At 44.0% G+C, this 27089-nt stretch overlaps 1 long non-coding RNA gene across 1 annotated transcript in view; it reads right to left on the minus strand.

Moving 5' to 3' along the window:
- Positions 1 to 7039: 7039 nt before the first annotated feature.
- LOC138273930 (uncharacterized) overlaps positions 7040 to 27089 on the minus strand; it is a 78111-nt gene continuing 58061 nt past the window's right edge. Inside the window, exons 3-4 of the long non-coding RNA XR_011200304.1 lie at positions 11612 to 11718; positions 7040 to 7114 (exon numbers count right to left, since the gene is read on the minus strand). This is a non-coding gene — a long non-coding RNA (uncharacterized lncRNA). The remainder of the gene's footprint in view (positions 7115 to 11611; positions 11719 to 27089) is intronic.

The following is a 27089-nucleotide window of genomic DNA, read 5'->3' on the forward strand; positions in this document are numbered from 1 at the left end:
AGGCCCTGTGACCAACTCCGCTGTGTACAGCCAAAGGCCATGAGCGTCATGGGGTTGGGTGGCAATAAGGGCTTGGTTGCAGGCCCTTTGGCTGTGTGCAGCAGTGGTTGGATTACTATATAGTGATTAAAATTACTTAACGTTAAAAAAATTAATGTCTGAGTGGGTCTGTGAGTGGGTGCATCAGTGACTGAGTGGGTCTGACTGTGCATGATTGTCTCAGTAGGTCTGTGACTGTGTGCATGAATGTGTGAGTGGGTGGGTGTGAGTGGATATGTGCATGCATGAGGGTCTGAGTGGCTCTGTGCATGCATGAGGGTCTGTGTGTGAGTGGGTCTGTGTAAGGAAATGCCTCTTGGCATGGTTACCCCCTGACTTTTTGCCTTTGCTGATGCTATGTTTTGAATTGAAAGTGTGCTGAGGCCTGCTAACCAGGCCCCAGCAGCAGTATTCTTTCCCTAACCTGTACTTTTGTTTACACAATTGGCACACCCTGGCATCCAGGTAAGTCCCTTGTAACTGGTACCCCTGGTACCAAGGGCCCTGATGCCAGGGAAGGTCTCTAAGGGCTGCAGCATGTCTTATGCCACCCTGGGGACCCCTCACTCAGCACAGACACACTGCTTGCCAGCTTGTGTGTGCTGGTGAGGACAAAACGAGTAAGTCGACATGGCACTCCCCTCAGGGTGCCATGCCAACCTCACACTGCCTATGCAGTATAGATAAGTCACCCGTCTAGCAGGCCTTACAGCCCTAAGGCAGGGTGCACTATACCATAGGTGAGGGCACCAGTGCATGAGCACTGTGCCCCTACAGTGTCTAAGCAAAACCTTAGACATTGTAAGTGCAGGGTAGCCATAAGAATATATAGTCTGGGAGTCTGTCAAACATGAACTCCACAGCACCATAATGGCTACACTGAAAACTGGGAAGTTTGGTATCAAACTTCTCAGCACAATAAATGCACACTGATGCCAGTGTACATTTTATTGTAACATACGCCCCAGAGGGCACCTTAGAGGTGCCCCCTGAAACCTTAACCAACTACCTGTGTAGGCTGACTGGTTTTAGCAGCCTGCCACACTCAAGACATGTTGCTGGCCACATGGGGAGAGTGCGTTTGTCACTCTGTGGCTAGTAACAAAGCCTGCACTGGGTGGAGATGCTTATCACCTCCCCCTTGAAGGAGCTGTAACACCTGGCGGTGAGCCTCAAAGGCTCACCCCCCTTTGTTACAGCGCCACAGGGCATTCCAGCTACTGGAGTTGCCCGCCCCCTCCGGCCACAGCCCCACTTTTGGCGGCAAGGCCAGAGGAGATAATGAGAAAAACAAGGAGTCACCACTGACCAGTCAGGACAGCCCCTAAGGCAACCTGAGCTGAAGTGACTGACTTTTAGGAATCCTCCATCTTGCAGATGGAGGATCCCCCCAATAGGGATAGGAATGTGACCCCCTCCCCTTGGGAGGAGGCACAAAGAGGGTGTAGCCACCCTCAGGGCTAGTAGCCATTGGCTACTGCCCTCCCTGACCTAAACCCACCCCTAAATCCTGTATTTAGGGGCTCCCCTGAACCTAGGAACTCAGATTCCTGCAACCTAAGAAGAAGAGGACTGCTAAGCTGAAAAACCCTGCAGAGAAGACGGAGACACCAACTGCTTTGGCCCCAGCTCTACCGGCCTGTCTCCCCACTTCTAAAGACACTGCTCCAGCGACGCTTCCCCCAGGACCAGCGACCTCGGAATCCTCAGAGGACTGCCCTGCTCTGGAAGGACCAAGAAACTCCTGAGAACAGCGGCCCTGTTCACCCAAGACTGCAACTTTGTTTCCAAAGAAGCAACTTCAAGACAACTGCGTTTCCCGCCAGAAGCGTGAGACTTGCTACTCTGCACCCGACGCCCCCGGCTCGACTTGTGGAGAAAACACCTCAGGGAGGACATCCCCAGCGACTACGAGACTGAGTAACCAGAGTTGCCCCCCCTGAGCCCCTACAGCGACGCCTGCAGAGGGAATCCCGAGGCTCCCCCTGACCGCGACTGCCTGACTCCCAGATCCCAACGCCTGGAAAAGAGAGTGCACCCGCAGCCCCCAGGACCTGAAAGATCGGAACTTCAGTGCAGGAGTGACCCCCAGGAGGCCCTCTCCCTTGCCCAGGTGGTGGCTACCCCGAGGAGTCCCTCCCTGGCCTGCCTGCATCGCTGAAGAGACCCCTTGGTCTCCCATTGAAAACCCGACGTGTGTTTGCACACTGCACACGGCCGCCCCCGTGCTGCTGAGGGTGTACTTTCTGTGCTAACTTGTGTCCCCCCCAGTGCCCTACAAAACCCCCCTGGTCTGCCCTCCGAAGACACGGGTACTTACCTGCTGGCAGACTGGAACCGGGGCACCCCCTTCTCCATTGAAGCCTATGTGTTTTGGGCACCTCTTTGACCTCTGCACCTGACCGGCCCTGAGCTGCTGGTCTGGTAAGTTTGGGGTTGCTCTGAACCCCCAACGGTGGGCTACCTTGGACCCAAACTTGAACCCCGTAGGTGGTTTACTTACCTGCAAGAACTAACCAATTCTTACCTCCCCAAGGAACTGTTGAAAATTGCACTGTGTCTAGTTTTAAAATAGCTATATGTGATTTATTTGAAAAGTATATATGCTATTGTGATTATTCAAAGTTCCTAAAGTACGTACCTGCAATACCTTTCATTTGAAGTATTACTGTAAAATTTGAACCTGTGGTTCTTAAAATAAACTAAGAAAAGTTATTTTTCTATACAAAAACCTATTGGCCTGGAATTGTCTTTGAGTGTGTGTTCCTCATTTATTGCCTGTGTGTGTACAACAAATGCTTAACACTACTCCTTAGATAAGCCTACTGCTCGACCACACTACCACAAAATAGAGCATTAGTATTATCTCTTTTTGCCACTATCTTACCTCTAAGGGGAACCCTCTGACTCTGTGCATACTATTCCTTACTTTGAAATAGTGCATACAGAGCCAACTTCCTACAGTCTGTGTGTGAGTGAGAGATTTTGAGTGGGGCGATGAGTGGGTCTGACTGGATCTGTGATTGGGTGCGTGAGTGTCTGAGCGCCTTTGTGAGTATGTGCACGACTGAGTTGATGGGTGAGTGTGCCAATGTGTTTTATTTGTGTGTGTGTGCTTTATCTGATATTCACGAATTTGGCACAATGCTACACACAGGGACCCGCACTGGGCATTGCAGTGGACTCTCTAATATCCATGTTGTGTAAGAAAAAAACACCTTCCCGTTTTCAAAACACACTATCACTTTCCCATTTCATTCATAGGGTCAGAGTATCTCCACACTGACCTCTAATCCCCCTTTCCCATTTTTTTCCAATCACATTTCAGCCCCAGAGACCAGCCCCCATTTTAGAAAATGGTGGGCGCAACTTTCAGATCAGCTTGCGCCCAGCCAATGAGAGCATTCCTGTGGCTCGTGAGTCTGTGAATAGGTCACAAGTATATTTGCTAACTATTTGCGCTTCCAGATATCTATATTTAGTTTTCTATTATTACCTCAGAGACTACTGAACGGATTTACATCACACCACAAGAAGGCTTCTTTCTGGACTGACCGCTACCTTTCTGCCAAATTTGGTATAATTCCATTCAGGCTGTTGTCATGTTCAAAATTGCTATGGGAATTAGAATGGGAAACACACTCCAGGTCCCCTTTATCAGCCTCCACTTGACGAATCCCCCTGATACTTCCCATCCACAAGACCTTACTGGGCACTTTTTGGGGAAAATTTTATGAAGATTCGTCAAACGGGACCAAAGATATAGGCAAGTCAAAAACGCTTATTCTAGGGAAAGTAGGTCCTAACTATAACTACCTACAGTGATATTATCAATGATGTCCAAGATGTCATGATTGATGTAATATCTCGGGTAATTAGTTGTGCATGTCGAGGGTGCGAGTTATAGTTACCTTAGGACATGAGTTATAGTTACTTGAAATAACTGCTGAATTTCTATGGTTTTGTGTGTAAAAATCTGAAACCATCTATAACGTTCTTGCAACCTTTGTTTTTTAGTGAGTTTCAAAGGTTTTTTTAATTCCATTTCACCCTGCGTAGGTGAGAAGCCTTCAGTCTCTGGAGGGCTTGATAATGCAAAAGTCCTGGAAAATGGCTTTGATGGATGATAGAAGTCCCACTATTCTGGCCAGTTGGCACAGAGATATTCTGTCTTGTCGCAGGATGGTTCTGAGTTTCTTTGTGACCTTTAAAGAGGGAAGACTCAGTGAAGCCACTACTGAATCAATGAGGAATTCTAGGAATGTCATCTGTTGGAATAAGTTCTGATTTCCGTTCGTTGATGACAAACCCCAAGTCCTGGAGGAGAGCAATAGTCATGTTCAGATTGAATCGGAGCTGTGTTTGAGATTGGTCCATCAGAAGGAAGTCGTCCAAGTAGCTGATCATCCTTACTCCTCCTGGTTGAAGGATCTCCGCTACTGGTCTCAGGAGCTTTGTAAAACATCATGGGGTTGAGGATAGACTGAAGGGGCGAACTGGAGAAATCTTCAGTGAGGTGGGAAGATGGGAATTGTGAGGTGGGCATCTTTGAGATCCAACCCGACCATCCAATCTCCCCTCCAAAAAATGTCTCTTAGGAGATGGATTCCCTCCATCTTGAAGTGGCGGTAAACCAATCACTCATTGAATCCTCTCAGATTTACTGCTGGTCTGAAGCCTTTGTCCTCCTTTTGCACCAGAAACAAGTATTTTAAAATCCCCTGAGGGTGGAGTACTGACCTGTACATAGGACCTTTGCATAATAACTCCATCACCTCTGCATAGATGAGAATCATCTCTTCGTTCAAAAAGACCAGAGGTCTCAGTGGAGTGTTCTGAATTAGGGATTCATAAAATTCGATGTGAAAACCTCAGACAGTTTGAAGGATGCAAAGGTCCGTTGTAATCCTCCCCAATTGTGAGCATATTTTAGGAGTCTACCCAGCCCACCCCCCCCCAAGGCTTTGAGGGGGGGGGGGGAAAGGGTACTGCTTACTGATGTTTCCACCTGGTGCATTAGCACCTCCTCAGTTGTTTCTTCCTCTGCCTGAGCCTCTGCTGGGGTAGAAGGTTCAGTGTGTTCCATCATTCCAGCCACTGTTCCTTTTGAACTGAGTTCTGGAGAGATCTTGGTGGAAGGAGCAGCCCCTGCCTCGTCCGGGCCCTGCAAAAACCTTTCCTAGGAAGATTTTGTTAATTGAAGATTATGCCATGTCAAGGGCGGAAAAGGTTGCCACAAACATTCCCAACTCCTTGATGAATGGCCCCCCAAAGAGGTTACTGTGGGCAGTCGCCCCACCTCAGAAGTTGCTAAATCCCCGAGTTTGGGGTCGATTGTAATAAGCAAGGATCTCCTGCGATCTGCCTCAAGCGCACAGTTCGCATTACCAGCAAACAGATAGCTCTCTGATCCCAACCAGCTACTATTTCAGTGGAAATGGGAATGCCTGATCGCTTTTGCTTGTTCTGCCACCTGGATGATCTGGGCAAGAGGGCAAGCAACGTCCGGGAGTTTATCCAGGAAATTTCTCAAGGATTGGTGTATGCCCTTTTTAGGGCCCTTCATAGATTTATTGAAAAATGGTTTTAATTTTGCATTAAGATATGCGGAGCGGTGGACTTTGCAGGCAGAGTGCCCCAGACCCTCACTGCAAGGGAGTCTTGCTCTGACCTCCTTTTCTAAAGGTTGGTGGATTTTACTAGCAACGTACTCTGCCACGTTTTGGTCGGGTGTCTATTCGGAGGACCGTAGATCGATATCAGAGGGGTCGAACATGTCACACTGGTTTGTGTCCGCCTCAGTGGAATCAGAAGTATTAGGCCCTCGGACGCCATGGTCTACTAGATTCTTGATGATCCTCAGATGAAATGTCACAATCTGAGTCACCCTCCCCTCTAAAGGGAAACCCACCATCAGGGTCTGAATTTTGGGTGGCAGCGCCACAATTTTCTTTGGGACGATCTCCCTCCCGGTAGGGTGTATGTTTAAGCATGCAAACACTCTTACTGAAGGTTTCTGTCAATTTATTGAAACCCTCCATGGCCCCGCATCATGCTTATAGGCCTTCTTTCACATTTCAACACTAGTACTAGGGCCTGGTTCTTGAGATTTAGGGTCACTAAAACCCCCTGCATACTCTCAGCCAATTTATCCACTTTGTCTTTAAGGGGGTTTTGAGAAGGGGGGGGGGTGTGTGCAGGGATCTAGAAATTGCCAAACAAAGTGCTTGGTCCACTGTTGGGGAGGCCATTGTTCCTTAGCATCCTGGAAGGATGAGTATCCATGATCACCACAGTGATCGATTAATAGTCAGATGATTGCACCAGTGAAAAAATGTACGTCCAAAACTTACAAAGGGGAGCCTGCTGCTTATAACCGTAAAAACAGTTATAAATGAAATTGTGCTCACTAGTTTGCTCTGTAGTCGTAATCCATGACTTGAAATTACAGGGGATAACAACTGCCGTAGTGGTGTAAACATGAGGGTTGGCTGGGGAATAATATGAGGAAACCAAAGGAATTCCTCACAAAAATCCTCTAACGCACGTGCAAGCTTTGTTAGAGTGCTGGATAGAAACAGCTCTTTACAAGGCCGCAACGGGCACAAAAGGACCGTTGTCCACACACGAGAGCACCTCCTCAGGACGCACGAGGTATGGAGAAAAAAAAAAATCACACTGGGAGATAAACCTACCCTGCGTGATAACAGTACACAGGTCTCAGTTAAACAATTAAATCTTTAAACAAGCACAATATTCAGTGATAATCATTAAATGAGGAGAAAGTAAGAAACACAATGACAACTGATGAGCATTCAAGAAAGAGGAAAAGGAAGGGACGTCATTCACATATATGGCTGACCGAGTTATGATTGGACTGTGGTTACTATGGACACTTATTCCCTATGTCTCATGGGATAAGTAGTTCTATTTTTTCTTACCATAAGTCTTTGATAACTGCTATTTTATATCAAGTGAAGAAAGAAATGCATCATACTTGCCTCTTGACCTTATTAGAACTGAAACTTCCCTTCTCGTTATCTAGGAAATTTATCACCACCTGACAGGTTTGCTCCTGTTGGAAGTAGAACAGTTAGATATTTTATAACTTAAAACAGGTCTTAATTTTTCTTTCTGCAGTACTAACCATAATTTCAATGACAAATGAACCCCTCATTTTAGTAGAGTCCAGTGGCAGAGTAGATTGGCATAGACTGCATTGATTTTGAGTAAAGGATTATAGAGTGCATTGGTGTGGAGTGCAGTGGTTAGAGTAAAGTGAAGTGGCACAGAGTAGAGTGGTGAAGAGTAGAATTGAATGGTGCAGGGTAGAGTAGAATGGTGTGGAGTGGTGCAGAGTAGATTGTTTCATACTAGAGTGAAGTGGCTTAGAATGGAGTGGTGAGCGGCAGAGTGCAATGGCATACATTGACATTTAGTGCAGTGGTGCAGAGTAGATTAGAGTGACGTAGAGTGGATTGGCATAGAGTGCACCAGTGTGGAGAGGAGTGATGCAGTGTTGCAGAATAGTGAAGCGTGGTATAGAGGGGAGTGGTGCAGAGGGGAGTGCAGCGGCCTAGACTGCATTGGCGTAGAGTGCTGTAGAGTAGAGAGGCATAGAGTTAAGTACAGTGGAGTGGTGCAAATTTGGACCATTGGCGTAGAGTGGTGTAAAGTAGAGAGGCATAGGGTGAACTGGTGTGGAGTAGTGCAGAGTAGAGTGCAGTGGAGTGGTGAAGTGAGAAAGTGGAGTATGCATGTTGTGGTAGTGCACTACTATTACAGTCAACACATTTACAATTGAAATGACTATTACATTTGCACAGGCATAAGTTTTACTGATAAAAGTATATACCGCACAAAAGATGAGTGGAACTGTCATTATCCGTTATATTTTTTATAATATTAAAATAGGTTTCCTCCACACTTCAGAATTACCAAAAAATGTGCTTCATTTGTGCTCTCTAATTCTGAAATATCTGCACAGTTCATTTAAAGTCATTTATATTTTGTTGCGTGTTAGAAAAAAATAAAATTTTACATCCTTTGGTCCATTACATCCCCATTATCAGCATGAGTCACTTTGAAGTCAGAGCAAGAAAAGTAAACACCAAGTTCACTCATAAGTCAGAGATTTACATTTAACCTGTCTGAGTGCACAGCAAATATGACAAGATAAGAACAAGATTTAAATTCTTGTTTACAAATTGAGCACTGGTGGAAGGATACCGTAACAAAGGTAAGGGCCATGGAAGGGACGACCTCAAGATGGATAGCCTAAAACAAATAGAGCCAGCAAATAGAAAACAAGCAAATGTGAGTTACAAAACAACAATCCAATGGTAAGCAATGAGCAGATTGAATTCACAGGGGAGCTTTCCGAATGTCCAAGGTTTTGTTTGCAAATCACTTTAACCAAAAACATTGAATTGTACTTCATGTATCAGAATCTGTGCCTGCTAATATGTATTATTGACTAAATATATTCACCTCTAAGATTTCCTTTCTTCTCCAACAGTGTGAGACAGGTTGCATAATCTGCACAGACATGCTGTTTCTTTGGCAGCTGTGAATACAATCTGCAAAGCATAGGCAGGTATCACAGTGCATCCTTTCCCGGTCAATAGCGAGATATAGTACAATCTTTAAAGTTGATTCACCTCGCAGTCGTGCCTCTCCTCCCAGTTGAGTCAGGATGTACTTCCGTCTCCTATAATATTTTCAGAGCACAGACTAACAGGAATGAATCGGCACACCTTTCTCTGGCAATGAGAGACAAGTAAAATATCTTTAGGGTTGAAGCTGCCATCAGGATGCCCTTCCTGCTCTTTCAATTAGAGACAGTGAGCCAAATCTGCTATAGCAGAAATAGCCTTCAGATTGTACGTCTTTCTCTGTGAATGACAGATGTAGTGCAATATGTCATCATTGAATAACCAGTCAGGATGCACTTCCGTCTCTGTCAGTTTGAGACAATTCTCACAATCGGTCACAGCTGATCAAGCTGTCAGCTTATGTTCCCTTTCTCTGAATGGCATAACAGTGACAACTGTTGTGGCCATAGTAGTTGTCAAGACGTCTTCATTCTGTCAGGAGATCAGCTATTGCTTCAATAGGTCTTGACCAACAGTTTGTTGAAAGTGGTAACATTACAATCAAAATTCAAATCAGATTAAAAGTTCTGTTCAACACAAGTATACAGAATCAATAGTTAGAATCATCCCAATTTGGCAGATCTTATCAAAAGGCTAAGAAAATTGCTACTATTCCTGACATCTCATGTCACTAAGGAAGCCACACTAAGTTCTAGGAAAATTACCTCTGCATTCAGGGACTATCGTCAGAAATTCTATAAGGAGAATGTGGTTAGGCTTCATCATATTTTCGATTATTGTACGGCACATATTTTGCCTGTTTAGAGTTGGCACATCATGTTTCATTTAGAACAAAACATTTTTAGAAATAGGTATTAGAAACCAGCAGCCAGTTGCGATGTCGCCCCAGAAGTTTGGTGATTAAAACCTAGCGATTGTCTTCACTTAGGTGTCCCCAATCCAGTAGATGTTTATTTTGAAAAATTACATGTGATATAGCAACTGGGGCTTTATCAAAGGGGAGCAGAGGCTGCCCCTCTTATTTTCTGTTTCCAAACTGTGCAAACTGCAGCTCCTGCTCTGATTTTCCATTTTAATGTAAATGCTTTAAACTGTGTGCAGTGTCTTAAACATATGCACAGTATCAAGTCCATAGATGTAGATCAAAGTTAAAACCTGCTATCTTATCTTTTGTCCCACAGATTGACGTACGAATCCTGGTGTTTGTGTAGCAAAGATACCTCATACTTTTTTTTTCTTTTTATAAATAGATGTTCTGTCCTTATACTGTGTATATATGTAACCGACAGGTGAATTAAATGAAGTTTATTTTTCAATATCTGACAACAGTACCAACCCCTCCAACAGGTTTAAAACAGATTAATGTGCTAGTACATATGTCAGACAGAGTGTGAGATGGCTAAAAAGAAGCTGAACATTGGAAATATCCCTTTTTCAATTGGGTTAATGCCAATAATCTTGTAATATGTAAGCATAAATAGTGTGGTGCATTGTGGGAACTGCGATAGTGCCTTGGCAATTTATTGATAAAGACGTGATCACAAGTCAGTCAAATAAAGATTTGCAAAACCAGCTGGCTTATCAAGAGTGGGTGATCTTCAGAGAAATTTTGAAAAGATTTAATTAATTTCGTCTTTGAAAATGCCTTTAAGAGGGCAGGTAAGCCTTAATGAAGAGGAAGATATGTCAGTAAATGATCTTCAAATAAGTTTATTGATATAAATGCATTTTTGGGGCAAAGTACACATTTAGGAAAAATGAATGCCTTACTGAGACGTCTAAGCAGACAAGCAAACACTACAGAGGTTACCTAGTCTCTAGGTTTGCCCGATGATTTGTGACAGTCGTTTGATCGACTCATCTGTCATTGACCGGAATAGAAGCAGGGAGATTATTCAGTCACAGGGTTTGCACTTAATTATTAATGTGTCTAGCCATATGATCATTGGTCGTAAGTTTTTATACTCCAGTACCAAATGATTATGTACATAATGTCTTCTCATGTATTGTGACATATTTAAACAGAGCGCCTTATTGATAGGCCCTCACAAGTGCTATGTAGAGTTAATAAACAGAGGTGATGAAATCTAAAATTAAATTAGAGGAATGGGAAGCTTGAGAAAACCTTACATAGAAATGCTTATGGCAGTTTTAGCAGTTAGTATGAATAATTTCTAAGAAATAACCATTTCACAAAGATGACCCATGAAAAACTAATTTGATAGCTCACCATCAATGCATTAGTGGCATCTCCCTTGTGTGCTTGTAGAATTCGGAATGATAATGCGCCCTGCACAGGAGAGAGTTTGTGGAGGCATCACTAGCCTGCAAACACAAGTGCTTCTTTAACTGGAACAACGGTGTAGCACAATTTACTATCGTAGCACTTCTTTTTTTCACCAGGATAAATTGTGATTGTTCAGTTGGCATGCCAGATGAAACATTGCCTTATGTATTGTAACTCTCTCAATTGTGTCCCCCTCATATCGATTATTAAAAGCAGGTCTGTTTAACGTTTATTCCATCCCAATGTTGACAGTTCAGACTGCACCTGCTTGGGGAGGGCACCTGAAATTAATAGTTCATATGCAGCTTTGGCGTGTCATCTGTTATTAAATGTAAATTCCGAACAGTCAGGAGGAGCTTCTCACTCTAGTAGGTTTGAAATTAGTCCTGCCGAATTTTATGAAACCAGCATACTGCTAATAAAGCAATTTAAGAAATTCACTATGTGCACTCTTGAAGAAAACTCAAATGATGCTGTCACTGTTTCCCTCAAGAAGAACTTATGTAATCGTATTTATGATTTTCGAGCCACCGAGAGCATGGACTGTTTCCCAGAGTGGTGGCTAATCTTACATCTAGCACAAATTGACTGACTTTGGAGGGAACCTGTAAGAGTTTTTGATGATTAGAGGCCCCAAATTGAATAAGATACTGGAATTCACTTTGCCTACCCCAGTTCAGAAGACTACCCACTGAAAATTTCAGTATTGGCTTCTTTTCACGCCAGGTCTCTAATGAACGGTAGTTACGCGTGTGATGATTTGGTCCTGATTGTGCCCTGAAAAAAACAGAGGTTAATTATGACATTTTAGAAAAAACATAAAATCATTAGGTTTTCAGAATATTATTAATCAAGCTTTTGTACTATGATCCCAATTTGTGTACTTCAGAGCTTCATTAGCATTCATCACATTATTAAGAGAAATACATAAGCCAATGTTATACCTTCTCGGTTTTTCATATCAAACAACGTACATCAGAGGGAGTGAAGAGGGATAATGGGAAATGGTTGCATTTTACTGGCCATCTAACAAGCGAATCAGGAACATGTGGCCAATGATGAAGTATAGCTGATGTGTTCTACAGTTTATGATATATGAGTAAAATAACTAGAAATTGAAGCCACCCCTCGGATAAAAAGCACCTTAGCAGCTCATTCTAAGGGAACGTCATTCTGGGAACCGGATTTTAACCATAGTATTAAAGCCCCCTGCAGTTATTTTACGAGAGTGTGGTTTACCAGAACGAATGGCCTATGATTCCAGTGTGGCTTACCAGAACCAATGGCCTATGATTCTATCATCTGTGATGTGAAAGAACTAAGCGCCACATTTACAAAACTCTGCCTGTTTGCAAGCACAAAAAGCATTTTGGTATGTATGAATCCCAAATTGCGATCCAGTAACACATTTTGGTATTGAAAATGCATACTGATTTGGTATTTGTTTAAGACGTGCCTTCCAAATATCAAAACTGAATGAATGACCTGTATTAATGATTTGCGACCAAATTCCGGTTGCATAACAGTAATATTTTACCAACATCTCAAGGAGGTGGCAACCGTTATGACCCCTTCCATTTGAGAATGTTTTTTTACGAGCAACATATGAAACATAAGTGCATCATTTTTTTTTTTTTTTTTTTTTTTAAATGCTGCCTTTTTCCTTTAGGTAAACAGGCTGCATTTAAACTAAAAAAATGAATGTTTTATTGAAAAGCAATCAGACATGGGGGTTCCCTGACTCCAGCATGCCACCATCCCTTTGATAACCACCATGCCTAATGGGACTCAAACAGCTGACAACCTCATTAAAATCAGCTCAGTATGTGACCCACTAGGAATTGCTATTTAACTGTTGTAAGTTTGCTTACATTAGGAATTGGGATTCCCTAATTACGATTAAGTAAGAATTGCAATTAGGAAATCACAATTCCTACTTTTTGTACATTTGACCCTAACTACTTATCCTATCCACCTATACAGTTGTCCATACTTCACACCTTTCCCGACCACTGTGCAACATCAAAGTACCCCAGATGAAGAGTAGAAGATGTAAAGTGAACCTGGATATGGCATTGGTAATTAGACAATACCATCAGCTTTCTTTCTTGCTGCTTCCAGTCTGGGTGTCGTGATGACGTCAGGAGACGCTGTCCGAGGTGCTGATATTGGGCTCATGGTCTGTGAGCCTGATCCGTAGCTGACTAATAGATGACCTGAAGACGAAGACTGACTTGTTGCTGATCCATCCTGGATAGGTAGCTATGAAAAGGTGACAGACTATTTTTATGCCTTTTATTCTAGGTATCAACTGCGCTTTTTTTTAAGATTCTCACTTAGGTAGATTTTTTCCAAATTGATGTTTTCTCTAAATTGTTTTTGCATGAAGACCCCCATGCTAATGCTAATCTTGGTTAGGTAGGCTGTTAGGGTGACGTTGACAGTGACAATGACAATGACTGACAAACCTAATTGCTGAATTTCACTATTAATGCTGGTATTCTTAGTTTGTGGTATCACATTGTCATAGAAAGCTTCCTTTAAGAATGTATGTCTTTTATGATGGATTAACAAAAAGGATTGATTTGAATAAAGATTGAACTAACGGATGATCTAGAATTGTAATCAATAGGGAATAAAAATTGTTAACTCCTTCCTGAGTAGTGGTTATTCTTGAGTATTATGGTTTAGTTGTTTTCCATAGAAAGTTTCTTGATTATTGATGTTAGCTATAGATTCAATAGTCACTGCATGACTAGGATACTCCATGCGACTCAAAAGGGTCATCGACCTATACGCGTCCCCTCATAAGTTTACTTACTAAGGACAAGGCGAGCTAACACTGCCAACTTTAGTTGTAAGCGCAGCTCCATGCTGTGTTCTTTTGAAGAATGGGTATAAGTTTCCATCCCCAGGAAACTTCAAGGTGTAGGGAATGTAGGTCGGGCCAGGTTTTACAGAAGCCTGAAAGTAAAATTAGCTAATGATGAGTTGTGGCTCCCTGCCTATTACTGTTCAAAGTGGGACAATATTAAGTGTGGGGCTGCCAACTACCCAGTATTATCTAGTCTGCCCATCCCTATTTGCTCAGTTTTAACGGAGGAGTCAGGCGGAATGTGGGCATCTAAAGTTTCTACCGACCATGTGTTACTTTAAATTAACTGGAAGCAACGAGAAATGGGTACCAAAATAGCTCTATGGGTCAGCCATTTTGGAAGGGTGGTCTGTGTAAGGGAGTCAGACAGTATAATGATCATAGGGAGGTGGAAGTGGTCATTCTTTCTTTCTAGTTTGTTTTTAAGTTAATCACATAGTGTTGCGTAGGTTCTCATTAGGGTAATGAGGCTACTGGATTTGGGCAGTAGGACTGCTTAAGTGGTGGGTAATGAGTATAATTCCACACCTGGTGACACTTGTGGGCCTAATCCGGGGTTTCCAGCTAACTAGCAGCACCCCATCGCTGACAGATGATTGTGGCAACCGAGCTCATGGTAAGATAGACTCCCCAGGGAATCTGGTACATCAGATCGCATCCAGTTATCTCAGTTACTAAAATCTCACTCAGGCAAAGACACCAGAGGCAGAATATATTTAAATAGGCATTTATCAAAATATCTGCATCTTAGATAAAAGCAGGTGCATAGCAATAACAAGGATAATGAAAGACAATAGGATCAGGCATGTGACTAAAAATGTAAAACACGAACAGTCCGACTATGCTGTCTAAACAGGGGAGTGGATCTATAGCCCCTCACCTACGCTATGTATGAGCGCAGCATACTAAGCCTAATCTGCCCTTTGGGTTTTCCCGTGGGAGAACATCATCCCTCATACCTGAAAAAGAGGCACGATGTCTTAAAAGACACCGTCCCCATCTGGATCAGGGCTTGGTCGTCTAAGTAGGTAGCTGTAGTGAAGCTTGCAGCAATCAGCATACATTCGTGGTCATCTGGCTAGAATCTCACTAACGTGTTTGGCACTAAGGGGTGTTTTATAATAACACAGCTGACATTCTAAGAAATGGTCCCCACGCATGACTGTTTTTGTGTGAATGCTGGAGACAGCATACCACGTTTGTCATCAACCCTATCTGACTGTAGGCTTGGAGAAAGCACAAAGTGAACTATATGTCCTACTAAGAATGTGATGCTTTCCTAGGCGAAAGAACAACAAGATATAGGGAAATAAAACAGCACCGCAAATGAAGCTATTGCTAGAAAAATAAAGCAATGCTGAATAAAACGTAGACAGGTGAAAGTGCAGAGCTGCAGGCCTAGTTAACTAAAACAAGTGCTCAGAACATGGCTAAAATAGCTACACAATAATAGTATCAATATCGAGCACTGGGGAACCAAACTGACATTACAGGGCATATGGTGTTCAGCCATGCCAATTTAAGGGACAACATGCAACACCCTGCAGAGCTATGTGAATTGATTATTCATTAAAAAAATAAAAGCAACGGAGGTAATCACAGCATCATCGGAATGTTGTGTTATGCCTTTAATTCGAGAAGGTGGTCAACCGCATGCAAGGACTAATTGCATTTCCCTTAAGCTGCACTGCATCCTTCCTTCCTTGACCCCTTATCGTAAGTGGGTTGTTGCTATCTCATATTACTTTGAGGAATGGTGTAAAACTATGACACAATCTTACATACATTTGCACATTCAACCAAAGGAGAATTTTTAAACGGCAATTGAACTGTCAAAATACTGCATTTTTTTCTTCGCTTGTGGAAATTAAAATAAAGCCATTCTGAGGTTAGCTGTGGCAGTTGCCCATGATGCTAAAATATTTCTCTCAAAATTTCACTGGGCATTCTGTGCAAACCAGCAAACTGGTTTAGCTTAACCCCTTTTACGCTACAGACGTAATGGTTATGTCTGTGGTGGCGCGCCTCAGGCACCACGGGCGTAACCAGTCTGTGTACAGACCCTCGGGGGAAGCGCTAGTACTCCCCCTGAGGGCCGCCACCCCTACCCCCCAGGACAGGTTTGAAGGAAAATAGTTTCCCCTTCCACATCTGACCCCCCACCCCCCCACCCCCCAAGACGTCAGCACGCGATTGCGCGCTGACATGAAAGGGTGCAAAGACGTGCTGGAAGCTATTTGCTTCCAGTGCGCCAAGAGGAAAGAAGGTGAGTTTTACCTCCGGGCGGGGGTCGGGGGGGGGGGGAAATCCCTCTAATAGAGGGGATGTGATCGGGCAGCAGGAATGCCCAATAGACACCTGGGAATTAGTGTGTGTGTTTATAGTGTGGGAGATCGACCCCTTGGGCAAGGGTCACTCTCCTTTGGGGGCCAATGTATTTTTCGCCGTTTCTGCCCCACTTGGGGGCAGATCATCCTTTTATTTTTAGGCCAATCTGCCCCCAAGACGGGCAGAAAGCCACTAGAAACCACAGATTTTTTTTTGGGCTGATTTTGTGTTGGGGGGCACCCCCTTGGGCAAGGGTCGCCCCCAAGGGGCAAAAAGCAATATTGGGCAGTTCTGCTCCCCCTGGGGGCAGATCAGCCTATTTTGTTTTTGGGCCCATCTGCCACTTAGCGCCAGGGACCATGTGTGCACTCTGTGTGGGGGGGGGGGGGTGGCTCCTTGGGCAAGGGTCGCCCCCCCAGGGGGCAATATATTCTATGGCATTTCTGCCCCCCGATGGGGCAGATTTGCCTATTTTCTTTTTTTGTTTTTAGATAATGCTTTAGCCTTCCACGAGATCACCCTGATTCTGACCGTCTTTTTAAGATTAGACCTGTCCTTGATCATTTGGTAGATCGTTTTTCAGAAATCTATGTTCCAGGCAAAGAAATATTTGTAGATGAGTCTTTGGTCCTGTTAAAGGGTCGTTTGGTTTTTAGGCATTACATTCCTAGCAAGAGGGCACGGTATGGAATTAAATTGTATATGCTGTCTGAAAGTAGTACAGGATGTTTATAATTTCCGGGTCTACACTGGTAGGGATTCCAGTATTGACCCCCCTGATTGTCCACCCACTTTTGGAGTGAGAAAATTGTGTGGGAACTTGGTAGACGACTGTTTCACAAATGTCACCATTTATATGTAGATACCTTCTACACTGGAGTTCAGTTGTTCAAGGAGTTGTTCAGAGTGGACACTCTTTCTTGTGGCACAATCCACTCTAATCGGAAAGGCTATCCAAGAGAGCTTGTCTGTAAAAAACTTGAGAAGGGACAGTGCAGTGCCTTGCAGAATGATGAGCTGCTAGCTCTGAAATTTGTAGACAGGAGGGAGGTGTACATGCTAACTACCATCCATGATGAGAGTACTTCACCTGTGGCTGTTTGGCGTCAAGTTGCTGAAGTGCGCAAACCTGTATGCATTTTAGACTACAATAAGCACATGGGTGGTGTTGATGGAGTAGATCAGAGGTTGGAACCTTACACTGCTGCTCGTAAGTCTTATGTTTGGTATAAGAAGTTAGTGGTTCACCGGTTCACTTGGCAACTTTTAATGCTTTTGCTGTGTTCAAAGATAGTTCTCCAGATTCAAGGATAACATTTGTGAAATTTCAAGAATATCATAGCGAGCCTTGTTGTGCTTGAACAGGCAAGAGTTCCTAGAGAAGCAGTGGTGGAGGATGTGGCTAGATTGAAAGATCGTCACTTTGCTGAGCATGTTCCTCCCACGGCCCCAAAAAAATAAAAAAAACAACTTTCCTGCTAAGAGATCTAGAGTCTGTGCTCGAAGAGGTATCGGGAAGGAGACTAGGATGTACTGCTCTGATTGTCCTTCAAAACCTGGGTTGAGTGTGGGTGGCTGTTTCAAGAACTACCACAGACAAATTATTGGGAAATACTGTGAGCGTAGACAGCTGTTTTATATTTTCATATGTTCAGTTTCACAGTTGGCATTACTGTCATGTATTCAGTTAGAGCTTTTGTGTTTGTAGTTTTGTATTTATAATTAGTGGTTTCTGTGTTTAAAAACAAAAAAAAGTGATGGCGGTGTGCATGAGGGACCGACCTGGGTGGGGTGGCGCTTGGCTGGCGGTGTGCGTGGGGTGGCGCTTGGCTGGCGGTGTGCGTGGGGTGGCGCTTGGCTGGCGGTGTGCGTGGGGTGGCGCTTGGCTGGCGGTGTAAATATTGACTTGCTGTTGGCTACTGCAACACTGCCAGACAAACACCAGTTCACAAACTCCCATCAGCTGGTGTGATTGCTGTATCAGGCATGAGGGCGTATGTAAGTGATGAGCCCTTGAGTGGCGCTGTCTGACGATGCAAATGTTGTAATGTGTTGGGCCCGTGGCTGCCCGCATGAATGGTCTTGTGCATGTCATGTATGAAAGGTGTGTGAATGGACTGTAAAGCAATAGGTGCCTTGTTGTGGCTTTACAGCTCACAAGCTGTGAGTCATTGGTTCAGTTTTTTGGCCTCTCAGTTATTTCATTTTTGTGAAATCTCTTTAAAATAAAATTTGTTCTACTGAATCACTCACCCTCATGCCAAATCCAACCAGTATGTGTGGTAAAAATAAAATCTGCTCTGCTGTAATCATGCGTCGCACCACACCCGTGACACGCTAGGTGTCTCGGGTGGGACCCCGATGATGAAGTGTTAGAAAATGGGTTGTTAAGGGCAGGCAAGTACCTACACTTAGCAATAGGCCTCTAACCTCCACTTAGGTCCAGTTAGGTCTCAGTAAATTAAACCTAGCTCAACCCTTGGTAGCTTAGCAACGAGCAACAAGGCTTAATTTAGGTGACAAAGCGTAAAGCAATCAGAGATCACAAAACAGTAATTAAAGAAAACACGGGAAACAGTTTAAAAATCCAAAATTAATTTATAAAAAAAGGAAATAATTTTAGCTTTAAAATGACACCAAAATGAATAAAATCGGATATGGGGAACCGGAGAAATTAATTTTAAAAGAATTAATGCTTTCTAGCACATAGAAACAAAAAGCGCCAATCTGGTAATCTGGTCGCACCTCGACTGGGGCAAAGTCAAAGTTTAATCCCAACCACAATGAAGCCCGGCTCAGCTACAGCCCGCAGGAGGCCTCGGTCAAACGTTTACCTTAGGACTTAGTTTTTCTGGAGATTTTCTTCAGCAGGACGGACCTGCCAGTCCAATCCGCCCTCCTGGAACTCTTCCTTGGATACACGTCGCAGATCCCTCGGTGGGGATTTTTACTGTTGGACTTAGTCGTTTTTCAGGTGAAAATCCTTCGACTGGGGCAAACCTGAATCTTGATCCAATGTCCTTGGATCCCACTTCGGATAGGCTATCTGGAAGGTCCCGGTCAACTTCCTACGTTCGGAATAAGTCTACTTTTTGGAGATTTTCTTCACGGGGACGAACCTGCAAGTCAGGCCGGGTTGAGGCAAGCCGGCTAGAGTTGGCACGGTGGGTCGGTCCCTCTATGGAGCTTTTTTCCAAAAGTTCTCCAAAGTTCTGGATCTTCTTCCAGATGTTCTTTTAAGATTCTTTTGAGGTCCACAGTTCACCCCAAGGTTCCAGAAGCTCTGAGATGCTCCTTCGGGGTGCGGACTACAACTCCCAGAATGCACCTGGCACAAACTCCTTTTTGGCCACTGGACAGTAGTCAGGTGGATGGTTTCTTCAGGAGTTGGTGCAGGGGACTCTGGTTATCAAATTTTCACCTGTAGCAAACGGAGTCCCTCCTTGAACCAGTTGAAGCCAGGCAAAGTCCTTCTTGTGGTGAAGCCCAAGTGTGCAGCTGGTGCAGTCCTCCAGAGTGCAGTGTCCAGGTGCAGGTCAGGGGTCCAGCAGGGCAGTCCTTCTGTAGTTCTTCCTGGTAGGGAACTGAGGTGTGGGTGCAGGTCTTAATGCACAACCGGTCAAAAGATAGTGAAGGATTGGTATAAGGGTAGTTAAAAATGACTAGAGGTAACGAATTGTAATTTTATTCTAATGCCTATACCTCTGACATGATTAAAAACAATACATAGGGATATAGTAAAATAAAGTCTACACCCCCCATATAAAAGTATGATTGGTATAATTACTAGATCTCGTAGTAGAGATTAGTAAAAGAGGAGAAAGTAAGCACAGGATCCCCTGTGTCACTATATCGTAGATCAACATGTTTCTCGCTGTTTTATAGTCAATAAATGATCCTATGCAATTCGTCAGGACCTTAGTACATACCTAATCCTTTAAACAATAGGGAATCCCATAATAAGGAAATAAAAAACCCTCCAAATACTAAAGGTAGGGCCTCATCGGGGTAACATCAGGATTGAAAATCCACTATGGTTTTGAGTGGAGCCAAAAAGTTCTTGACCACCTACGCCTGATGATCATCCCGAGGGGTATCTTTTGACCGGTTGTGCATTATTCTCAAAAAGATCTCAGTCAAAGAGCCCCCGTGTGGGGCCCGTCAGGCATTGCAGTGCCGGCCTGACGAGGAGCTTGGCCCTATGATGAAGAATGTCACCGGAAGGTGAGTGAGGGCTCTTGCTTCGAAGACTTTGGTCTCCATTGAATGCTGAACCACCCAGTTTGAAAGAAACCACCTTGCATTTTTGGAACCGTGTGTACTTTGATTTATTGACTGTTGGGAGCTTTACACACGGGACCAGGAGTATTTTTTTCGAATCTCCCACTTTTGCCCCTCTCTGCTATTGTTTTTTGGTGGGTGCAGGTCTGCCAGTTTTATCCTTGCTCCTGGGTGGGCTCCAGGGGGTCCTGGTTCTCCATTCAGAGGCAGGGTCCTTCCCCCTGTGATGACCACTTTCTGGGAAGTGTGGCAAAAATCAATCCCAGGGAGCAACATTCCTCAAAAATTCATCATGGCTGAAAGTGATTTTTGGAGGTTACATCTGGCTGAGCCCACCCACTGGTGTGGCTAAAAATCCTAAACACACCCCTCTCCTAATCTAATCAAGGGAGCACCTAATTGTCTGGGTTTGCAGGATGCGAGGGTTTTGCTCCAAATGTCCTTCTCTGCCTTTGAAGACCAGTTTGGCAGCCCTCCCTCCTTCCTCCTTACCCATCTGCTGAGGGAAGATCTCATCCCCCAAGCACATCTGTGTTGAGCCCGGCCACTTCACACCTCATCAAGGCAGCCTGGCCAGGCTGCCAGAGGCTGGCCAATCAGATCAAAGCAGCAAAAACACTGCAGGGCTGCAGTTGGCAACTTTTTAGATAAGGTTTAAAACTCTTTACCTGAACAAGTTATATTAAATCCAACAACTGGAAGTTGTGGGATTTAGTATAACAATTAATTTGATACCAAACTTGAAGTATCTATTACTTAAGGGGATTTTTAAAATGAAAAAGTCTCCCCATTCTACCTATGGAGGCCATTCACTACAATGAGGGAAAAACTAATTTGGCTGTTTTACCTCACCAGGGCTTCTAAACCTATTTTTAAAAGGTCCCTGCTTATAGTTACATGGCACCCAGCCCTAGGGGCACATATGGCACACCTTAGGGGTGACATATGTAACAATAAGGTAGTTTAAGACTTTGGAACCACTTAATTCCAAAGTCGAATTTGCATGTAACTAATTTAAAAGCAGCCAGCAAGGCAGGCCTGCCTTTAAAATGACACTGGGCACCTCAGCAGTGCACCTATGGATGCACTACCTATGCTGGGGTCCCTAAACCTACATGCCCTACCATATAGTAGGGACTTATAGGTAGGTTGACTTAGCCAATTATAATTAGCCTAATTTTCATACTGATTTTACACAGAGCACAGGCCCTGGGACTGGTTAGCAGTACCCAGGGCACCATCAGAGTCAGGAAAACACTAGCAGAAAGTGAAAAATGGGGGCAAAGCGTTAAGGGGCCTCTGCAATCAGCCCTGTTTTCTCACATGAAGCATGCCTCCAACTTGGTTGGTGGGTGGGTGAGGGGTCTTTTTAACATAACCTAAGTGTGTTTCGTTTCACAATTTTAGTGTTTGGAGCATCACATAAGTACGTGGACACATCAAAATGATCTATTGCAAAACTACCTGTGTTTGGGGGGGGGGGGGGGGGGGGGAGGGTTCACTTGTTTTTGGTCCCGGGTGCGAAATTCATCTAGGGAAACCTACCAAAGCCAGACATGTTTTAAAACTAGACACCCCAAGGAGTCCAGGAGGTGTGGCTTGCCTGGATCCCCCAACATTTTCTTACTCCTCTGCAAACCTCAAATTTCTTCCACCCAGCATTCCCCTCAGTCTCCCAAGTAAAATGATATGTCACTTGTGTGGGTCCCCAAAGCAGAGTCAGCCTAAAAGATGTACAAAAGAAAACCATGTGCTTATCAACTCGCTGTGCTAAACCCTCAATCTCTACAGGTTATTGGCATTTTTCTGTTGCAGGCACCTGGACCACCCACAAAAGTGAGGTACCATTTTTATCGGGAGACTTGGGGGAATGCTGGGTGGAAGGACATTTGTGGCTCCTCTCAGATTCCAGAACGTTGTCACCGAAATATGAGGAAAAAGTGTTTGAGCCAAATTTGAAGGTTTGCAAAGGACTCTGGGTAACAGAACCTGGTGAGAGCCCCACAAGTCACCCAATCTTGGATTCCCCTAGGTGTCTAGTTTTAAAAAATGTACAGGTTTGGTAGGTTTCCCTAGGTGCCGGCTGAGCTAAAGGACAAAATCTACAGCTAGGCACTTAGCAAAAAACACGTCAGATTTCAGTGAAAAATATGATGTATCCATGTCGCGTTTCCTGTAGCGAGCATTAGGCCTACCCATGCAAGTGAGGTACAGTTTTTATCGGGGGAACACAGAATAGCAAAACAAGTGTTATTGTCCCTTGTCTTTCTCTACATATTTTCCTTCCAAATGTAACAGTGTGTAAAAAAGATGTCTAATTGAGAAATGCCCTGTAATTCACATGCTAGTATGGGCACCCTGGAATTTAGAGATGTGCAAATAACCACTGCTTCTCAACACCATATCTTGTGCCCATTTTGGAAATATAAAGGTTTTCTTGATAGCTATTTTTGACTCTCTACATTTCAGCAAATGAACTGCTGTATACCCGGCAAAGAATGAAAACCCACTGCAAGGTGCAGCTAATTTTTTGGCTCTGGGTACCTAGGGTTCTTGATGCACCTACAGGCCCTATATATCCCGCAACTAGAAGAGTCCAGCAGACGTGACAGTATATTGCTTTCAAAAATCGCAGGAAAAATTTAGAGTAAAACATGAGAAAAATGGCTGTTACTTTCACATCAATTTCAATATTATTTTATTTCAGCTGTTATTTTCTGTAGGATCTACACAAATTACCCCTTGCTGAACTCAGAATTTTGTCTACTGTTCAGAAATGTTTAGCTTTCTGGGATCTAGCATTGGTTTCACACCCATTTGTGTCCCTAACTGGAAGGAGGCTGAAAGCACAAAAAATAGTAAACATTGGGTATGTTCCAGTAAAATGCCACAATTGTGTTGAAAAATTGGGTTTTCTGATTCAAGTCGGCCTGTTCCTGAAAGCTGGGAAGATGGTGATTTTAGCAACGCAAACCCTTTGTTGACGTCATTTTTAGGGGAAAAACCACAAGCCTTTTTCTGTAGCCCTTTTTCCCCCCATTTTTTTTTTTTTTAAATAAACAAAATTTTTGTTGTATTTTGGCTAATTTCTTGATCTCTTTCAGGGGCACCCCCAAAGTATGGGTACCTCTAGAATCCCTACGATGTTGGGAAAAAAAAGATGCAATTTTGGCATGGGTAGCTTATGTGGACAAAAAGTTATGAGCGCCTAAGCGCAAACTGCCCCAAACAGCCAAAAAACAGGCTTGGCACCTGAGGAGGAAAAGGCCTGGCAGCGAAGGGGATAAAAGATAAATCCATAAGACATATTATGGAGCTGCGTTGTGCTCCAAAGCATTATATCTCTGTTGGTTTAGGTCAGAATAGCGTTAGCAAAAGTATCGTCCTACAAACACAATTTTCAAAAAAAGGGCTCTTGGTTGGAAAAGGAAAGGCAGAGCCAAGGACGTGGCTCAAATGAGAGTTGTCAGTGTGGATGAGGTATGGTGCCAAGAGAAGGGATTATGACTTTGAGCTCATCCCTGCAGCCTGGGTGGTGAGTCACGGATTTTGAGCAAAGTGAAGCCCTGAAGGTTTGAGGCTTTGGAGCTTGGAACCTTTCCAAAGCCATCACCTCTCCACCCGTTTGCTGGCCAGCATACGTGCTCACCTGCTCACTCCCTAAACTGTCCTAGGTCTGGCCTGCTCCTCAGGGCTCCAGGAGAGGCTAGGAGCTGGTGGCTACCGAGGCTGGTAGGATTTTAAAGTACACAGTAAAGAATGCTGGGTGTGTGTATTAAGCACAAAGTGAGTTTCTTACAGACTGCACAGATTTTGAACATCCAAAGTGCACTCAGAGGTGGCCAGTTTAGTGGCTGGTTCAGGAAAGTGTGATAGCTATTCCCCTCGGAAAGTAAAGGGTTAGTTTCCCTTGGTTTTTCCACTTACACATTGGGACGAGCCGCAGCAGAGATACACAGAGTACAGAATGAGTGACCGCTGCTTTGAGTGGAGAGCAAGGTGGTGAGTAAAGTGGTCAAGATTGACTATACCACGGCCCAAATTATGGACCCCAAGTAAAGGAGAAATCTGCCTGGTTGCCGCCACCTGGAAGTCCATGGCTTCACCGGTGGTAGTCAGTGGCAGTCAGCAAGCAGAGTTGAAGCCTAATGCCTGAAGCTTGATTCTGAAGCGTCCAGTTAACTGTCCCCTTGGCATATATCAAAAGGGTTGAGCCCCAGGTGTAGCATACATTAATCATGCCTGTTGGAGGGTTGGGCAGTAGTGGTGCATGGAGGCAGCCGGCACAGGAGTCGATGCAGCTTGCACCTATGGTGTTCCCCTGTTTTTCACTACTCCCCGGAAGTGTGCTCGTATTAACACTCAGGCTTAGTTGATGGTTTGTAGGCAGTCCATCCAATTTGGCCCGAAAGAGGACTAATTAAAAGGCTTAAAGGAATTCCATCGAGCTCTACAAAGCCGAGATAAGCTATCGGCCCTTGCTCATGGAGTCTCCTCTGTGGCTGAAAATGAATGCCAGAAAGCTTAGATCAGGTAGAGTAATCTCCACCAGAGTTGGTGAAAAAAACAAGATCAAATCCTATAAGGAATAAATTGAACCGCATTGGCTCTTTGAAGAGACTCTCAAACTGACAGGGGATGATACATTATCAGGCAGACAGGGACAGGTTCACCCTTCAGGAATCTCCTTACCCAGTAGATTATCCCTGTAATAAGAGTTATGTCCCAAGGAAATCCCCAAGTAATCAGGACTAGATCTTATTCTTCTAAGTCCCCTAAGATGGACTACACATTGTCAAATATCACCTTAATCAAAACATCTTTCAACATCACCCGTAGAGCTATTGATCCTCAGTCCCCTGTAAGCTCAGATACCTCCAAATTTCTACACTGTAGTACTCCAAGTAATCTTGCCACCTCTTAAGTATGGCAAGGTCCTCTGCATTTCACATGAAAACTTCATTCCATCTACCTGAGGAATATAATCAACTTTCTGAATCACTTCATTGCTGAGAGTGAATACTCTTCTCGATCTTGAATCTGCTGGAAAAAATTGAGACCTAATTCTGAACACATGCTTCCCATTCTGTCTGATATGTTAAAGTCAGAAGTGGCATTTAACCCCTTCGCTGCCAGGCCTTTTCCCCCTCCTGTGCCAGGGCTTTTTTTGCCTATTTGGGGCAGTTCGCGCTTAGGCCCTCATAACTTTTTGTCCACATAAGCTAACCAAGCCAAATTTGCGTCCTTTTTTTCCAACATCCTAGGGATTCTAGAGGTACCCAGACTTTGTGGGTTCCCTTGAAGGAGGCCAAGAAATTGGCCAAAATACAGTGAAAATGTCGTTTAAAAAAAAAAAAAAATGGAAAAAGTGGCTGCAGAAGAAGGCTTGTGGATTTCCCCCTGAAAATGGCATCAACAAAGGGTTTGTAGTGCTAAACTCAGCAGCTTCCTAGCTTTCAGGAACAGGCTGACTTGAATCAGAAATCCCAATTTTTTCAACACAATTTTGGCATTTTACTGGGGCATACCCCATTTTTGCAATTTTTTGTGCTTTCAGCCTCCTTCCAGTCAGTGACAGGAATGGGCATGAAACCAATTCTGGATCCCAGAAACCTAACCATTTCTGAAAAGTAGAGAAAATTCTGAATTCAGCAAGGGGTCATTTGTGTAGATCCTACAAGGGTTTCCTACAGAAAATAACAGCTGAAAGAGAAAAATATTGAAATTGAGGTGAAAAAAACATCAATTTTTCTCTACGTTTTACTCTGTAACTTTTCCCTGCAATGTCAGATTATGGAAAGCAATATACTGTTACGTCTGGTGGACTCCTTTGGTTGCAGGGATATATAGGGCTTGTAGGTTCATCAAGAACCCGAGGAACCCAGAGCCAATAAATGAGCTGCACCCTGCAGTGCGTTTTCATTCTATACCGGGTATACAGCAATTCATTTGCTGAAATATAAAGAGTAAAAAATTGCTATCAAGAAAACCTTTGCATTTCCAAAAAGGGCACAAGATAAGGTGCTGAGGAGCAGTGGTTATTTGCACATCTCTGAATTCCGGGGTGACCATACAAGCATGTGAATTATAGGGAATTTCTCAAATAGATGTCTTTTTTACACACTCTCCTATATTTGGAAGGAAAAAATGTAGAGAAAGACAAGGGGCAATAGCACTTGTTTTGCTAATCTATGTTCCCCCAAGTCTACCGATAAAAATGATACCTCACTTGTGTGGGTAGGCCTAGCGCCGGCAACAGGAAACACCCCAAAGCGCAACGTGGACACATCCTAAATTTTGGAAAAAAACGGAGGTGTTTTTTGCGAAGTGCCTACCTGTAGATTTTGGCCTCTAGCTCAGCCGGCACCTAGGGAAACCTACCAAACCTGTGCATTTCTGAAAACTAGAGACCTGGGGGAATCCAAGGAGGGGTGACTTGCGGGGCTCGGACCAGGTTCTGTTACCCAGAATCCTTTGCAAACCTCAAAATTTGGCTAAAAAAAAACACATGTTCCTCACATTTCTGTGGCAGAAAGTTCCGGAATCTGAGAGGAGCTACAAATTTCCTTCCACCCAGCGTTCCCCCAAGTCTCCCGATAAAAATGATACCTCACTTGCGTGGGTAGGCCTAGCGCCGGCGACAGGAAACACCCCAAAGCGCAAC

Source organism: Pleurodeles waltl, unplaced genomic scaffold, assembly GCF_031143425.1.
Source record: "Pleurodeles waltl isolate 20211129_DDA unplaced genomic scaffold, aPleWal1.hap1.20221129 scaffold_121, whole genome shotgun sequence".
NCBI lineage: Eukaryota > Metazoa > Chordata > Amphibia > Caudata > Salamandridae > Pleurodeles > Pleurodeles waltl.